This window comes from Falco naumanni, chromosome 4, assembly GCF_017639655.2.
Source record: "Falco naumanni isolate bFalNau1 chromosome 4, bFalNau1.pat, whole genome shotgun sequence".
Lineage (NCBI taxonomy): Eukaryota > Metazoa > Chordata > Aves > Falconiformes > Falconidae > Falco > Falco naumanni.
The window spans coordinates 92,332,399-92,351,549 of NC_054057.1; the positions used below are offsets into that span (position 1 = coordinate 92,332,399).

Below are 19,151 nucleotides of genomic sequence, written 5' to 3' on the forward strand. Positions count from 1 at the left end.
CTGTAGGAGGGAAATTGCAAAAATATTGTTCTTCTCTAACATGCATTAGAGAAGTACTTGGTTTATTTACTCATATCCCACCTAAAACAACCCACAGATTCATTTAAATAAATAGGCTTGCACTACACATGGGTTTATATATGTGGAGTGGGGTAAAGAGAGTAAGGGAAATTCTTTCTTGTATGGAGTGGATTAGTCCATGCTTAGGCTCTTTTCTTTTTTCCTCTTTTTTCCTGGTTTTTTTTGTGTGTGGTTTTTTTTTTTTTTTTTTTTTTTTTTTTTTTTTTTTTTTTTTTTTGGTTCACTTTTACTGCTTTACTTGTAAAGGAGATTTAAGCTGGAAAAGTTTGGGAATCTCATAATCCAGGGCACTTACTCCTCAGTTTTAGACATTTATCATCATCTAGATCAGCTCACGTGTGGTTTAAAACATATCTTTTGTTGTAATTCTTCACAGTCCCCTGGAATCTGGAAAGGCCTTTTTACGCCGAGTCTGTTACCTGCTCTCACGCCCATAGCGGCTGCTGCTCTTCCCTGGAGGTAAGTGGAGACATACTACAAATCTGGGTTAACAGCTTTTATGATCAATGGACTCAAAGGCAGATACCTTTCCTATTAATCAATGCAAATGAGATAAGATTATTGAGTTATGAGTATCTTGTACACAAATATTAACCTCTAATACATTCATTAAAGCTGAGTAAAGTATTAATGAGCTTTGATGCTGCTGGATTGCAGAGTAACGGATAGTTTTACCCAGGCCTGCTCTGCTCAAATTGATTAGTGTGATCCCATGCTGTGCACTGTGTTTCCACAACAGAATTGATCTTTTTCCTAGATGAAAACAGTTCTAAACCACATTTGGGAATGTTTCTGACTAAAGCTTGGTTAGGGAAATAAGTAATAGAAATACCCTGCTAGAGCATTTTATCCTGTATGGGATCTTATTCTGAAAGTAACCACTTTACATTTGCTGTGACTATTTTTAGGTCCAAAAGAAAAGTAAGATAAAAGTTTCTCCATTTTCAGTGTGTACTGTAGGAGTACAGGCAGTCTACCAAAGTGGGATTATTCTCCAGTGTTCCTGAAATGCTGCTTTCTTAAGTGATATTCCTGTTCAGTCATTTATCAAGAAACTCTCAGCTTTGCCTTTTCCAAACTGCAGGTAAAAAATCCACCACATGATAATGTCCATGTAGGCAAATACACGTAGCTCCTGCTTATTACTGAGCCTTAAAAATGTTTTTTATTTAATTTACTTTTATTGCTCATTTCATCTTGGAGAAATGAAGGCAACGATCATACATGGAAAATCATTATCCTAATGTGGTAGACGCTGGCGATTTCTGTGCTGGTGAGACTAAGAATAAACTGGCCTTCTCAGCATGCTGGCCACAACATCAGTGAAGGCACTCAGTGATGAGAGTATAAATATTGATACTTTAATATTACACAGGTTTAATAACAGGAACCATTTTTTTCACGAATCTTTTAAAGAGTCTGAGACAAGGCTCTGAAAGACCATGAGATTATTTCTAACAGTATTACTGGCCTAAATTGACATGGGGCCATTTCACTGCATGTATTGAGGGACAGAAAGGTCCCTCAAGGTTTGACCTGAGTGAGTGCCATCCAGAGGTGCAGGTGTGAAGGTCTCAGAAGGATCTTGATCAAGGAAAATTTCAGTTTCCTCCCAGTTCTCCCCCCATATCTAGACAGCTCATTGCCCCTGTAATATTATTTCATTTCTCTGACTTCTGAAAGTGCCTTTTCATTTGTAGCACTTAACTGACAGTGATTGGCAGTTGTTCATTAACCATTATCTCTTCTAATTTTCTGTGAACTAATTGTAAGGAGCGTAAGAAAAGCTATTAGAATAGTAGAACACTGAGGAATAAGAGAAGAAAAAAAGCAGGTCAAAATTACACTGGGTCAGCGCAATTTACAGCAATATTTCTTTCAAGAAATGTGGAGGTCTAAAAGTCAATTGTTAAGAAGAAGGCAGAAACAGACCTGCTAATATCAATTCAAAAATCAATAGAAATGTCCAACTTGATACGAACTTCTATAGCAATTTCTAGGGAAAATACTTACCTTATGACATGACAAGCATCTTTATTGCATAGGTTAAATGAGCCAGTAAAAGGAAAAATATTGCTAGCATATTGGAACATAGAGGTAGAACAGAAGAACAGACATACTCAGGCACAAAGCTGAAATAGCCAAAAAAGAAAAAAATCCACAAAACCCAACCAACTACACACACACACACACAAACCCTATTTGAGCTGATGTTTACAGTCCAAAGCTGATGTTTGAAGAAGGAAACATGCTTGGTAATCAAAAGGCATCATTTATCTGGCTAATGTTTCCTAGAATTTTGAAAGAAATAGAAATAACATTATTAAAACTATTACAGGTTATGAGTAAAATAATTTTGCTCATGACTGCATTAACTTGACTAACCACAGCAGGAGATTCCTTGTAACTTTAGCTGATTATGAATACAAATCATCAGGTTTATATATATATCTATATCTATATATATCTCACTCATTGTTAAAATTCATTTTTGATAGAAATGAATGAGGGCGGTGAAAAATTGTAAATCAAAATATGTGCTTGAACAATATCCTGTTGTGTCAATGTGATTTCAATAACTCATGTTAAAAAGGTAGAAAAATGTGCATGACAGTTGTGGGAATAGAATTTTTCATATTTCCCTGTCTTTCAGAATTTAGACTAATAGGTGGATGTAGCATGAAAAGACAAACAGTAATGGAAAAAAAAGCTACAAAGGTCGCATATTGCAAACAAGTAAGATATAGGCATCTTTATAAATCAAATCTACAGCTAGAGCACAGACGGATTAACAGGTGGTGAAACGACAGATGACATATACAGCACTGATGGTGAAGAAATATGACCAGGTTGAATAGTTTGGACAAGCTTTAATTCAACACAGCACACTTTTGAAAATTGATGGGTTTTAAAATAACTTAGGAATGTTTCTGCCCTACTCACGATGCCTGCTGGCCCCTGGGACCAGGAACGAATCCTAGGATAACAAGCAGTAAAGCTGAGCAGTTGCTGATGATCACTTGCTTCAATTTGAAATTATTCTTGTGACCAATTACTCAGGCTGTGGCTGGCATCAGTCGGAGCTGTTCTGACTATGCCATGTGGTATTTCCAGTTCTTGATGCACCACCAGATCAGAAGTTAAAATTTTTAATAATGTCAAGCAAAGGATTCATTGCCATGCAAAGATTCCCACTACATGGGTGGGGGATAGCGGGGAGGGTATTGCTGAATTCCTTGTGGATGAGACAAAAAATAAATGTTAGCCTTGGAGTAGATTAAAGGCAAGTAATCAGAGCGGTAGAAATATCAGTCATAATAATGAAGGTGGAAGTAGATGGCTTTTCCAGATTGGTAACCTCCATCAAACAAATGCGGGATGAGATCACTGGAACAAGACTGGAAGAGTTACGGAATGAAAAATGTTGAGTAAATCAACAAGCATGTCAGGTGATACTCTACAGCAAAGATGGATATTTCTATTTTAATTTACTGAAAAGGCACATTCTATTTGGTTGGACTCAATGATCTTAAAGTTTTTTTCCAACCTGAATGATTCTATGATTCTCACAGGGATGAAGCTATAACGACTCATTACCAAGAAATGCTGCTGGATATACACCTTCACCTCTCACCCAGAAGACCTGATGTGCTTGCAGGACAGAGGTATTTATGAATAAACTTTTTGTACAAGATATGCAGTGTAAGCATGTGTGCCCAGTTCAGTTTAGGGCTAAGTGCCTAATGTACAACATGGATAATACCAGAAATGCAAGCAATAGAATAAATGAGACTGAGTGTTAGGCCTGTACCATTTTTATCTTTTTAGCTGGTCGGAGTTCTCCTCTGTATTTTGCGTTAGAAAGCTGCTTGCTCGCTCCCCAGGCTGTTACAAGGAAGGATTGATTTGAGGCTTTAACCTATGCAGTTCCAGCTGGGACATTCAGGCTGCACATGAATGTTTTTTGAAAATAATAATATAGCATCACTAGTTATACCAAGTAATAGAAAGAAGAAGGAAGGGTTGTGATTTATATCACCTCATGCTGCTTTGGAAAAGGGAGAGATCCACTCAAGCCTCTGCACATTTCTCCTGGGAACAGCAGTGTGCTCCACTCAGCTCAAGACTGTGCCCCAAGGTATATTTTGACCAAGAGAAAATAAAACAGTAGTGTAGACTGGTGGGTACCTATAATCCCAGTAATGACAGTAGCATAGGCATACCAGGCATGCTTTCAATCTTTCTGGACTTGTGTCTCTGTTTCTGCTTCACATGTTCTAGTTTTGCACCTTGGGCAAATTTTGAAGCCTGTCCTGACTTCCATGCAATTTTAATCTATTTAGATATCACTAATACATTTAAAACGATTGTTTATCTGCTGCCTAAACTCTTAGATATCTAAGTCTCCCAAAATATCTGTACCATCTGTCACAGTCTAAGAATTACCATTCTAGTTATCACCCATAAAGGGCTGGAGTCATTTGGAATGAAATCTATGCATAGCACCAGTCACCTGTGCACGCAGGGTACAACCGAATCTGCCACTGGAGAATTTTGTGTAACTAGTGAGTCAAAGATTGGGTTAATCTCGTGCTTAGAGGGCTAAGAAGAGTATACTGGAGGCACGCAGCTGGTGTGAAAGGGTGGGCACGAGTGACCAAACATGAGACACAGCAAGGATGGGCTTTTTAACTGGTGATGGTAAAATGATGTAGGTTTGGAGCAGAGTGTGGGGATCAGGGAGATAAGCATTTCCTTCAAATAATGGATTATATTAAACCTAGATTTACCTAGTCTTTACTTTTGCACGTGAGAGCAGGCACAAAGTAAGATTTAGTGCTCCATGGTGAGTGTGCCCATTGTGACTACAGGTTAAAGCACCTTGGAAAAGGAAAAAACCTGCTTTCTACTCCTACTCCAGTGAGTTTATGAAGACTTTGTAGCAGTTGAATTTATGCAAGTTGAATAACTTCAAAAGAAATACCGAGAAGTTGTCCCCAATGGTTAACCGGTGACCTAGTCCACGGAGGACATTGAGGCAGGAATTCAACCCTCCTCAAGCAGAGCAGAGTGCAACCTCAGTCTGCTACTTTCCAGGTCAGTGATGCATTTAACTGCCTTCTAGGTGGGAAAGACACTAGGGGCTGTGTTTTGCATGAAGTCCAGACCATGATATCTATTCGGTTGAGTCCTTCAGGCATCGCAGCTGGGGAATACCTGCTCTGATGCGGGCTCATCTGCATGGCCAGTACAGCAGCCAATAACTCCAGGGCTTGGTGACATCTGAGCTGAGGATTTGAGGCCATTTATTTAAATGTTTGAATCAAAAATCACAGTTACAGAGACTGAAATACTCTAGCAGGTCTAGCCCTTGGCACTTAAACAATATAAAAAGTTACCTTTTGGTGATGCAAATAATATATGATAAAAAACAATCCAACAGAAACTGCTGATGGGAAATCTGACTAGGTTGATACAGTTACTATCTAAGTCATGCTGCAAGCTATAGATGAATATTTTGCACAATCCGTTCATTGTTAATGAACATCCAAGCTAGCAAATTAAAATAAACCCATTTTATCACTCAGATTTAATGATTTCCTGCTGGGCCTTTTTAATGTTCAGAATTGGCCGCCTTTGAAATACTTAGCTCATCAGCAAATTTGCCTTCAGTCTTGTGTTTCTTCTGCACTGAAGGTTACTCTGAAATTTTCACCTTTTGCTTTCAGATGTTTATATTTAAAGGTGCCCACTGCTAGCATGAAGAACGTTTACCTCTCCTTGAGCTCGGAGTTCATAACGCTGTTTGAACACTGTAAGTCCTTAACTACTGAAAAAAGGTGAACATTCAGCTCCAGAAATTTCAAATCCAGGTGAAGTGAACTTGCTGATTAACTCTGTGAATGAAATGAGTATTTTAGTAGAGTGCTAGACAGCAATGAAAATCTGTCCTAAAATATAGTAAAACCCGCAGGAAATACAAGGTACCTGCTGAGAAACCAGCTTTCTCTTTGGCTAAATGTTTAAACTTTTTTACTTTTGCCTAGTTGTTCTGGGCTAGAGGGAGCATGGGTACAGATTACACAGTGCCGTCACTGCCACGGAAATGCTCATATTAATCTAGATTTGTATGCTGTGTGACTGTTGGCAATGAGGACAGTTAACGTTCCAATATCGCTTTCCCTTCAAGGATACTGAAGAGCATTGGACACATTAAGCTCTGAGGTTGGTAATTTACTAATGAGAAAACTGATTCAAAGAGAAATTAGGAACTTAATCTCTCATCCACTGAAGCCAATGGAAATCATTCTGTGATTTCCTTGGGCAGACTGTGCGTAACTTGTAAAAGGTCATACAAGAAATCACAGAAAAATTAGAACAGAAGTCCAATAATTTTTTGCTTGTTCGGCACAAGAATAACTGTCCTTTATCCGATGCCTGAATCCTTTGTATCTGAATCCCTTTTCCTTAATACAGTTTAAAACTACTCCAGTAGATTTAGATTTACTAATATATTTTCCTATCACCACCAGCTGTGTGCTGCGGGAGAGGCGACGTTGAAAGGATAACCAATCGCTTTGGAGCACTACCATTTTTTAATTCAGACTCAGCACCGTGGGTCTCCTCTCTGGGAGCCTTCACTGGTAGTGGAGGCTGAAGCTCCAGAGTCTGGAAGCAGCGATCTCTGGGGCAAGTTTCCTACAGGAGGAGCAGAAGCCAGTCCCACCGAGGTAAAGAATCAAAACCTTTGTATCCTATTTGCATGTTCACAATTGTGTTAAGCGCTTTAGTACAGCTGAAAGCCATACCTCATGTCATAGAAATGGAATTTTCAAATTCTTTGAACTAGTTAAACTTTAACAAAAACCTCTTCTGTATTGCTGAGGCCTTTCATTGAACTAAAGCATCTGGTTTTCAGAGTGACACCATGACGTTGAAGAAGTCACAATTAAATTCTTCAGACTTGTTATTTTAGAGGTAGTATTCTCCAAGGACCTAATCCAAACCACTCTGTACTCAGTAGGAATCTTTCTGCCTCGGGGCTTCCTTGATGTTTTGCAAGATCCTCTATCTCTGGTCATATTTCAGGCAGTTTATTACAAAATTCCATAATGCAATATGCATTGCTTGTGTGGCTAGCAACCTTTATATCAACAGTCTAAATAAATGCTGGTACCACTACCATAATAACTTCAACGGAGGTAAGAAATATAGTGCTGTATTTACAAATTTGATCCGCTCAGGGCCTAGGGCTGCAGTAACTTCGATATAGGAGTGTTTATGTGCAAAATCACTGGATCATACACATGATTATTTATCAAGATGGTCTATGTATAGTGCTAGTGTTATGCGTTAGCACCTACTTGATGTAACAGGAATAAACATTTTAGGAAGAAACACGAAGAACACTGGAAAGGTGTATCACAAGCACAGTTTTATAATGAACCCGTGGAATATTTATGTTGTATGTGCCACGTAAAATATGTGAGAGCTAGCCAAGTAAAGCCCTTCCAAAACAAGGTAAGCAGGACACTTTTATAATGGTGATATAACTGAAAGAGCATTCCTAGGCTTTTATGAGCCTTCTGTTTTCTGTTGGTGTTCCTTCAACTTACATAACACTTAAATGTCATTCCACAGCACGACAGAGAACAAATGTATTTTCATGATATACAGAACAAACAAGTTTTTTGCACTGATCTGGGCTTAGCAAACTCTACTGTGCGGTAAGTGGTAAATGTATTATTCTACTGTGTCATATAAAGGATTATTTCGGATGTTTGAAATAATGCATATAGTTAAAGGTTATGGTAGAATAACGTTAGAGAAATTCATTGTTTCTGGACCTGATGGTAATACGAATGATAAAAAGGTGATGACTATTAGAGCCTTGAAGCATTACAGTCATTTTACTATGATAATAGTCCTCAGATTTGGTTATAGCCCTAATACGTTACCTGAAAGTTAAAATCAGTTTCTCAGGTCTGTTGCCACATAATGATTACTTATTGTCTAGAATGCAATTTCTGAAAGAAAATGAGAGTTGATCTTGAGGATAAATCCTGGTTTCTTTTATCTTTTTCCTTTTTCTTCTTTTCTTAAGAAGAGCTAAACATGGAGCTTGTATTTCAGAGAAGGAATCAATTTAGGCTCATCATTTCTATCTTGAAATACACCAAGACAAATATCTCTCCTGCTCCGTGTTTTTATCACTCTTGGTACCGGACCGCAGGCGCATAATGTTTCTGGTGTTAGCAGCAATACACCAAAGCTGTCAAGTGACTGAGCGCTTCAAACCAGACCTTACAGATTGTTTTGTTTTACTTTTGAGATACCTTAAACAGGCATGTGCAAAGGAGCAGCTCACAGAAACCTGTCCCGGCTGCTAGGCTTGTTTGGGGGGCACAGTGCTGTCTGCCTGAAGGACACGGGCTCTAAGATGCCTCTCCTCAGAGTGCCAGCCTTCCCCTTCTGTGCAGAAGTGCGCAGCAGGAGAAAGGAGTCAGGGTCACAATTGTTGCTCCTTCCCTACCACACCAGACGGCGGTCCCAGCTCGGTTTCGAAACGATGCCCATTACCATAATATTAGCACTTCACAATGCTTAATGTGTGTTTAATCCATCATTTTCAGGACTCTCAAATGAAGGACTCACCGTCCCTGATCTCTGCTACCAGTGCAAAAAAAAATACCGATTGCAATCTTAGCCATAACAAGGTTGCACAGTAAAGCACATATCAGAAGAAAGTCTAATAATAATTTTCATTGTGTGTAATAAGTATATAATAATGTTTAGAAGAAGAACGGTGAAAGTCAAAGCTTTTCTTCTATTCCTTATTCTGCCTCTGCATTGAAACACACACACAAAAGACAAGGGAAAAGATGGAAGAGGATGAGAGTAATATTCCAGCTAAAGCTGAACTGGTTCCAGACAAACTGTAAAAGAAACGGAATGGTGTCACAATTATGACAATGCAGAATAGAAATTCAATATTCGTTCTGTAGTTTGTGCTCTGCTTTACCTTAGGGACTAGGAAATGTTTGATTAAAAGGGGAGTCATGTTGGCAGGGTGCATTATTCATTCCAGATTTTACTTTTGTAACTCAGGATAGTCAAATACATTTCTTACCCCAGAATCTGTCTGATGTCTCTGTATTTCTGGAGCTTCACACAGGTGATTGGAAATCAAACATTCAGGGGAGATACTGCAGTTAAGTATTAAACCTGACAGCTTTTATATGTCTAGTACAATAATTGATTTCATGTTATGCTAACCTACTCTGCAGGTTAAAGCAGCACGGATAGTTCCATTTCATAGAGTAGTCACTGAATTTTTACTTTTAAGGTTTTAAAAGCACTGAGGCAATTTACATTTCTATTTTCCTTTTAAAACATTTATATAATTGAAGAATACAGTGAACACTTGCTCAGACAAAGGGACAAATTCAACCCCAAAAATTCCACTGAGAAAAAAAAAAAGTAAAAAAAAATAATCAGTAAAATACTAAAAATAAGTTAACTTCTTGAAGGGAGAGGTTATATGTTTATTTTCTTTCTCTTTGTTCTGGTCAATTTACTACCTGCCTGTGCCGCCTTGTTGGAGCGGGGAGCTGAGGAGTGCTTGGCAGTGGCAACAGTCCGAGCAATTTCTGGCATTTCAGAGTTTAAAGGCAAACAAACTAATACTCTATTAAGCAATATGGTTCCAAAAATACATTGGTATAATGTCACTGCTGACAAATTTTGGATTCACGCACCTTCTTCTTGACCAGAAAGGTTTCAGAGAAGAACTCTCCAGTGTCCTTGGTGGAAAAGGTTTTTCCCAGGTAATCCTCAGGCTGGAGTAAACTGTTTCTTACAATGCAACAAAATGGAAATTAATCTGTATTCAAAAGCACTGCTCTTTTTTAAGAATTCACATATATTAATATTAGGGAAAAAAAGGTGGGATTCACAGAGTATTGTTGGACATGATGCAAGTTGTCTACCTTTCCTTTCCAGGTACTTCAGGTTCATCTCAACCAGTCCACAGAGCGATTTAAATGCGGGTCTCCTACTTTTCAGGAAGCTCCCTAAACTGAAAATAAGATGGGCTAGGTTGAACTGCCTTTAATCTTCCCAGGTATTACTGTTTCACTTAAATACATATTATACCTGGAAAAGACAGGCTGCTTCCGTGGGCAGCTGCTCCAGGCACTTGATTCCCACCCTGACCTCACTCAACAGACATACCTGTTATGCCAGGTGGAAAACCATTAACTTCAGGATTAATTCATGAGATAATATCTTTTTACCTACTGTTGCAGGTAACTGCCATGACCCTGCGCCTGCTGAAGTAAAAGAATTTCTACTTTGGTAAGGACTAAGTCAGGCTGTCTGTGGCCAGAGACCACTTCTTCTTCCAAGTAGTTTTCACTGTGTATTTATGGTGAGGAATGAGTGTCGCTTTCCTTTTGCACATTAGGACTGCTGAGCTGAAGAAAATGGGTATAACTTTTCTTTTAATTCTATAATCTTATTATCCTAGCTCCAATAAAAACTGATAATGAAATCTGAGGATATTGAGAACTTGGATTTTTTCCATTAAGTTTAACTTGATATTTTTTTCAAGCAATGTGGTACTTACTATAGTCCAACTCTTTTTAAGACTATCCAGGGAAACATAAACCCTTGCAGCGAGCCATTTTCTGTCAAAATTACATCTGACCTGCATATTTTTGCAATTCTCTGATGCATTATACAGTCAGATCAGGTTGTTCCTTGACCAGTTGTTCACCCCTATCAATTGCATTAGCATTTAACCTGTCAGTTTAAATTACAAAGGTAACAAAGGTTTAGGAAGGTTACAATAGATCCAATCTCACACAGAAGTGTGGAAGAATAATCTTAAATCATCCTTCAATGCGAGTGTTATTTTTTCTCCTGACATACATATACTCACCTTCTAGAAGCATCACTGTAACTGTGGGCAACTTTTTATGGTGCAAGCTACATGAAATTGGTAAAACTTGTGTAATAAGAGAAGTACTAGCAGTAAGACAAGCATGTATATTTTATTAGAACGTAGATTATATCTCTTGTATCCTTACTTATTTTCTCTTCTGTTCTCTATCCTTTTTCAGTGCTAAATTTCCTCTTTTTCTCTTGCTAGAGATTCTATTCTTCCTTATGTCTGATTAGTAAATTAGGTCCTATTCTGTAGTCACATAAGCACATCATCAGGGGTTGGACTCCTTTAAATCCTTAATCGTTTAAACTTCAAAATAATGTGTCTGCAAGAGGGACAGCCCAGCCTCTCCTCGAACCATCCATCATCCTGTGCTGTACACTTGCAACTCTACCACACCAGTTTTGGGGGTTTTGGGGTGGTGTATTAATAAAATACCAACCTATGATGCTAGCATGCTAAGACAAAACCGGTTCTTTCAAACAAATGTGTACGCTTGGAAAAAATCTAGAAATCGTACTCATTTTGCCTAGCATCTTTCATATTCCTGTAATGACTTTATAACACATGGGCAAAAGGCAACCTAGCACTAGTCCTGTGGGGCTGTTCAGATATAGCAGGGAGATCTGGAAAATGCCGCCATGTGTGAACCAGAGGGCAGCAGGAGAGTGGCACGGGGAATCACATTTCGGCTGGCGCATAGGGCAGGGGTCTGCACAGTGCATCTATGAACAGTGATGTCAGAATTCCAACTGCAGATTGCCCAAATACAAAATATGACAGAATTCCTGCCACGCCTACCCCTACCAACCTCTGCGTGCCCCTCTCAGCATCCACACAGGCTGCTGAATAACATAAAGCACTCCAGAGCCTTTTGCAAAGCTAAGATGGCACACGGTGAGCCAAAGATGCCACCGACTGAAGCATTAGGGAAAAAAAAAAAACAAACAGCCACCAACCAAACACAAAAGCAAAATCCTGTTTCTGTTAACTTATAAGTGCCATGATATTTCCTACATATTTTCCTCCCTTTCTTACTAAAGGTGAAACAAAGGGCTTCTGTCAATAATATTCATATGCACAAAGCTCACATCAAAGTTTGCCTGCATGGAAACTGCATCATTAAGATAGTAAAGAAGCAATATTAAAGGTAAAGCCAGATTGTGGCTGTTACTGAGTTCAGGAAACACAGTCGCATATTTCTTTTAATATATGTAGATATTTTAAAAATATTGTTTGCAGTGTGTCCAGAATGCATGTTAAAAAGGCTCTTAAAATAACAATGCCTGCCCATATATTACGTTTGAGCAATAGATAAATGCTAAAAATAATGATGCTGGAAAAATAGTTTAGGCATATATCTTTGTACGCTTACACAAATACCAACTTTACCACATGCAGCTGTGCTACATTAACTGTGCCATGATGAATGCTCTTTAATAAGCAGAAGAGTCGAGGCTGGACTACATTTGGCTCGAATGCGCTGGGTGCTGGAATTGGGATGCAGAGGTTTCATCTCCCCAGAGGTGCAGCAGCTGCTCCGCCCTCGCACAGGAGGGGGCTGAGGCAGGGTTTGCATGCGGGACTGTGGGCAGGACGCTTGAGCGCTGTAATTAGCCAGATGGACAGATGTATTTACATGCATAACTGAAAGGAGACTGTCGTGGGAATCTATTGAGTAGTCAAATAAAAAGTACAACTTCTTACCAGTTTCCAATGAGTCCTTGGAGCCATACAGGTGTCAAAAAAGGCAATCTCTACAGTGCCAAGACTGATTTAGACCTCATTGATGTAACCCAGATTATTACTGCTCTTGAGCAAAGGCAGGTCATTTATGCTGCAGTTGCATGCGTGGTTTTATTGAAGATGCATTGAGAATTGTCAGACTCCTGAGGCGGCCATACTATCTGTACACTCAGAAGGCTCTTACAGCCTTTTCCCAGCAACTCATATTCTGTTTTCAATCCATATAGAATAATCTTAAGGCAAGAAACAAAAGGTGAAGTGAATTTCATCTTCAGTGCAACATTCACTACTTTACTGCACAGCTGCAGATTTTGTTATTCCTTGCACAGAGACAGAGCTTGGATTTAGATTTTTGGCCCCATTGCATCTTCTGTTTGAAATAAAACCTATCTGAAACCTATCATCTTAACTGGCCATCTAAGGCTTTTTCTTTGGAGGAGATTCCACCCCCAGACTCATGCTTTACTGACATGAGAAGTCTTCTATGACTGCGGCGGAGCAAACTGCACAGAGCTGGTGAGCAGATCCCTTCAAGGATCGTGCAGACACCGGCACAGATTTCCTGGTGCAAAACGCTCCAAGAAAAGAGCAGATTCCATTTGAAGGTTCTGCTTTATCATTCCACCTCCCTTGCAATGGGTTTCATCAATGAATACATTTAAGAAGCATCCTTTTCGGTTTTAAAGGCTTTCTCTTTCTGAAAAGTAGAGCATTAAAGCCATATAAAGTGAACTTTCTCCAGATTTATTTTTTGATGATTCCCTGTAATTTCCACCTTTCTCAAATTAAGCAGTTCACTGTGGAACAGACTATCCACTGCCCCAGAGAGTTCTCAGGAACATGACAGAGGAATGAAGCTCAAGCAGGGAGGCCAAACTATGAATAAACAACAGAGCTCCACAGTCCTTCAATCAGCACTTGTGTTCACATCCCTGCAGTCCCCCAGCAGCCAAAACTAAAGTTAATTAAACTTTTTTCCTAAGCTTTATGTCCCAGAGAAAAAGAAAATTAAACAATAAATGACAAAAAAACAAATACAAAAGAATTTAAAATCTGTGTTACCATATTTTGACTATGCAGCTACTACTTCTTTGAACCAACAAGAACTGCTGTCCCCTGATCACATAACTCTTCTTAAGAGAGGACAAAATACTTCTCATCTCAGATAATATCCTGGGATATTCCAAAGGAAAATAAACATTTAAATATAGCATAGGCCCTACAAAAGCATCTCACCAAGACCTGCTCGGAGTGCACTGGTGCACTGAAATACACCTCCGAACTTCTTGGGTGAGCCGAGCACTGGTGAATCATAGCCCCTTTCCAGCTTCTGTAAATATCTCCAGCAAACGCACATGGAAGCACTCCCATATCTACAATTGTAGCTCCAATTTAAACTACTGTTTCTAATATTATATATTCATAAATAAAATCCTAAATTGTTTCTTGTGGCATAAACCCAAATGCAGCCCTAGCCCTACCAAAAATAAACCTGACACCATTTGGTATGTTTTTCCAATAAATATTTATAGCGGTGCAGGTGTCAGAGACTCTTTTCAGTGAAAAAAAAACCCTTATTCAGATTTTATTGATGTAACTCACAATATTACTGCTCTTGTACAAAACAAGGTCACACTGAAGTTATATGTCAGACTTCATTAAAGTGTGTACTGGGAATCATCAACTTGTGATGCTCGCTGACCCGAGCACCTTGCAGTTCATGAACGTTAGTAAGGCTTTCTCATGCCACACATTTGCAACATCTGCACAGTCAGCTAATCAATATTGGTAAGAAAATGAACCAAAAGTTACCTAGCTGTAATTATCATTGAAATCTCACAAACCTCATGATACTGTCAACTGCGAGTACACCCCTACTTGATATTTTCAAGTCTTTCATTTGCTTGATTCACAGCAAGCTTTTGAAAACAGAGCTTTCTTGCCTTATCCAGGAAAATAATCCCATTTGGAGGATGTTATTTCTTATGCAGAAACCATCACGGACCACAGAGCTGGTCTTTGAAACTTCCAGCAAAGCTGAGAAATTTGCACAAAACCAGTTTTTGTTTCAACTACATCCTCTCCCTTCCCCCAGAAAGTTTAAGGAAGAAACAAAAGAAAAGAGGAAAAGTTCTCAGTTTCCTCTGTTTCCTATTCTCAATATAAATGAAATTAGGTCATGTATTTGATATGGCACATATGCACTATTTATGGTCTGCAATCAAGCTGCAAGCTGTGGAGTTCAGTGCCACTGTCTATCATGAAGTCAAACTGAGGCTAAATAACTTAATATCCTTAAATTTTGTATCCACCATATATCCATGCTTTGGAGGGACAACACCTCAGCTGAAGGCTCCAGTGTAATTTGTTTGGAGTGCTGACCTTCCTTTGAAGTATTACTAGTATTTGTCACTGTTATATTCATGGTAGTGGGTGAGATTTACCAGTCCTTGTTGCCTGCGTTATCAAATGGCTTAACTTAAATATTTAAATGGAAAATGGCTTTGCATTTTTACTGACACAGAGTCATTCAGACACAGGGGCTCTGCAGTACAGCAGAGGGAAATATTACAAAGCCGATGACTAACTGAGATTTCTTGTACAGTGTTGGCGTGTTGATGGACAACAGGAGAATTCCACCCAGATACTGCGCTGAATCTCTAATTAACAACAAGGAGAGAAAGAGAGTTTGTTTTGACTTACCACTTGGAGAGCGACAGGGATGAGGAACTCCACTGGACCAAAAGCCCATCCTTGTTTTCTCTGTGTATTTCTCGTCACACTTTGTTACACTCAGGGTGTTCACTTTGCGTGGCTGTGTTTGGGGTTTTTCTGTTTCCCAATGCGTACATCTGATAACTGCCAGAACTGGAAAGAAGATGAGTAAAATAACAATAATTATGCTTAATCACACTGAGACTATCAGAATCCAGTAAATAAATAAGCATTTCCCATGCTTGCTTCTTAATCCTAAAATCAATGTAATCTGATTATTTTCCTAATCGTACTGGAAATCAGAGGTTCCTGTAGGCTTTAGAGAACCTCCTTGGACTGAAGTTCAGTGGGAGCTGGTAACCTGATTTCTGTAGAGCCCACTTAAGAGTTCAACTGTAAAATTAGACCAAAACATTAAATACTTTAAAAGTGATTTGGGATGTCGTCATTGATAAGTGCCTATTAAGTCATCCAAAATGCTTTTTTCCCCAAAAAAAATGTGGGCAAAATTTTGTCTAAGAAACATGGACACAATCAAATTTGCTCACTATTTTAAAAAGTAATCATGTGTCATAACATTCAAACAAACCACAACGCACGTAACAGAGAGACACTGTATACATAACAAAGATCTTTCAAACTGACATAGATTTGTATGACATTCACTAATTAGGTGAATTTTATACCTATTAAATTAACCAATATGAAACACTGTGTGAACCCTCTTAATTCAATTCCAGTCCGGTTCTATTTGCTTTGGGAAATGTACAAGTAGAAACTCAATCAAGGAAGAACACCCCTGCTACTCCAATATATGTCTGCAGCTGAAAGCTTTAGCACAAGCTTAAGTAATTGGGGAGGGGGCTTCAAATAAATCAAACCTCTGTATTTAAACTAAGACACTGTGTTTTCTACTAACATCTCTCAGAGAAAGAACAATAATATTGGGGGTAGAGAACTAATCAATATTCCCTTCAAAGTAGACTGGTTAAGTGCACTAATTGAATTAAAAAGGCTGAAGATCAGAGCCTCAATAGCAGAGCAGATGTTTTGTACTCACCAGCCTGCTAAGGGGGTATTTCTGTGCTCTCTGCTGGGCCTCCACTACAGGCTGAAACCCCTGGGAGGGTCGTGCCCAGCACAAATTAGAGGCCACACCAACTTATCATCTGTCCAGGTATTTGCCAAGCACAAAGTTCACATTTAAGCATCCTTTCCCTTTACTCTCGGGAGCTGTAGCCCAAATCAACAGCTTCTGGCACATGTTCCTGATGGGCAGGGTCAGAGCAATCCTCATTTCAGTAATGAGCTTGCAGTCCTGAAGATCTGCTGTGCTGTAAATATTCGGAAGGTGGTGGGCAGAGATCACAGAAGCGCGTGTGTGCATCCCCCCCTCGTTCACCGCTCAGCACATTCCCATTCATTACAGACAATTGCCTGAAATCACAGCGGCTGCACTGCTGTCTGTTAGAGGCAGCCACAGCACCTTCTTGTCACATTCAGTCAAATATTTCTTCATTGCCTCATGTCAAGTTCTGTTTGCATGTTGTCAATCCAAGAACCGCTCCAGAAACATGTGGAATGGTCTTTGCAGAAAGCTCTCTCCAAGTGTGACGTCGGCATGAGTGTGCAAGGCGTGTGCTTGGCACAAAGCTTGCTAGCTGGATTTCAGAACTACGTGGAGGAGCTAAGCGGTTACCCCGTCGCTTTCAACTCAGCAGCAGGCTGCGTGGCCTCCAGCGGTGCAGCAGGACTCCCAGGTGGGCTGTCCAGAGGCTGCGCAAGGGGCAGCCACACCGGGGGGTCCCTGCAGGCTGCAGAAGCAGGTGCACATCCCCGAAAGTGCCCCGTGTCCAGCCCCAGACAGCCAGGATGATGTGATGTTGGATAGGACCTGGAGCATCCCAAAAGCCTGCTGACAGTATAATTTCTTTTTTAGAAAATGTCTTTACAGAAAACAAAACAAAGCCAAAAAAACCCAAAACAAAAATTAAGCATCAAAAATACCATGCTATATAATCCATGCTAAAAATAGCCATTATTTGCATCAGAAGAAAGATGTTCCTGTTATCAACTACAAAGAGGTTACAGGAAACTCTTGGATTTCTTGTCCGTGTACAAAGCTTAGAAATAATATTTTGCTGAGCTAAATGTCTTCTATATTTGCTTTTTAAAATAGCAGCTACTTTGTATTTTAACTATGGACTTTCCGTATGTTAGGTCAAGGATATTGGTTGACCATGGATTTCAATGTAAAATAATTCCCAACAGACACCACATTCTACTTTTTTTCTAAAAGACAGCTTTAGCCTTTCTCTCCTAGACAATATATTGAAGAATTACTATGATTCTTAGTTTTTTTCTAAAGACAAATGAATAATCATATCTTTTCCCTAAACTGTAAGTCTCTATCCATCCATGTCTGTCTTTCATACAGCAAAGGGGCTAACCTAAATGAGTGTGTCACTCAGCCTAACCTAAATGCACTCAGTGTTAACAATACAGAATTCAAAATAATTACAGTCACCAAAATCTTAGACAATTTTCTGGTACCGTATAGCAGTAACAGGAGAGGAAAAACAGTAGCTGAGGTTACTCTGCCTAATAACAATGTTGTGGCTGTACCGAGCAATGTAATGGCACTCTCGCACAGAGATGGACAGCTGCGGTACAGTAATACTGTCAGACGTGGTGCACATGCCCAACGCAGCCTCTGGAGCTGTTTGAGTAACCTCTGCTCCACACACCAAGGAACCTCCTGTTGCAGCAACTGTAGCGTCACCTACATTTGTCTCAGTTCGGCACACCTTCCTTGGTGCACTGAACGACACCAGTCAGTGCACTGGATTTGGCCAAGGATGGAGACAAGGGAAAACAAAGAAAACAGGCAGAGATCAACGAGCATCATTGACGGGGAACACTGGGGTGTTTTGGCCGTAATCTGTCATGAAGACAGAGCAGAGACACAAGAGGTTTCACTTAAAACGTGGTGGCAACGGTAAAGGAAAGAACTTGGCTTGGGTGTCGAGAGTTAGGCAACAGGGAGGTTGTTGCCAGGGAGGTTTTGGCTGGCCCAGCTGTAAGGCCAGCCCAGGCCACGGCACCTCCACCTCCATCGCTGGGGTGTACGAGAAGGTTGGACAAACAGCCATCAGAAGTTTTCATCAGAAGCCATCAAGGCTGCCCCTGCCCTGGGGCCGAGGGCCGTTACGGCATGTGAAGTCTCTAGCTATAGCTAGAAAAATGTCTCGCGCTTCTGAGCTAGGTTTGCCTCCCCAGAGACCCCTGCCCAATGGCCCCGGGCAGAGCGGCTGGTGCAGGGCAGCTCAGGGAGGTGGGAGCCCACCCCCCTCTCACCCCTGCGGGAGGGGATGAGGTCAGAGAGTCACTGGGGCAAAAACCTTCTAGGACAAGACCTGTTCAGGTTGTTTATCAATAAACACATAGGTGAAGATTTTTAAAAGGTGTTTAGACGTCTCCAGGCTCTATATAAGTTCTCGAGGTACATAAATATCTAATTGCACTTGTAGAACATCCCTCTTAAAAACATTCCCCTAGCCTGGCACGCCGGGGGCTCCTCAGTGCTGGGTGGCACTGATTTCTGCATAACCTTACATACGGCTTACAGATCAGTAAAGATCAGTATCTACATACCTTCTGT

At 40.0% G+C, this 19,151-nt stretch overlaps 1 long non-coding RNA gene across 2 annotated transcripts; it reads left to right on the top strand.

The window, feature by feature from the left end:
• Positions 1-5,670: 5,670 nt before the first annotated feature.
• On the top strand, positions 5,671-16,286 carry LOC121085986. 2 transcript variants are annotated; one of them, XR_005827254.1, is made up of 5 exons: positions 5,671-5,896; positions 6,615-6,812; positions 7,723-7,808; positions 8,715-10,437; positions 15,381-16,286. It is a non-coding gene; the product is annotated as an uncharacterized LOC121085986 (long non-coding RNA). The 2 variants fall into 2 exon arrangements; XR_005827253.1 differs by having other exon boundaries at positions 7,723-10,437.
• Positions 16,287-19,151: the final 2,865 nt, after the last annotated feature.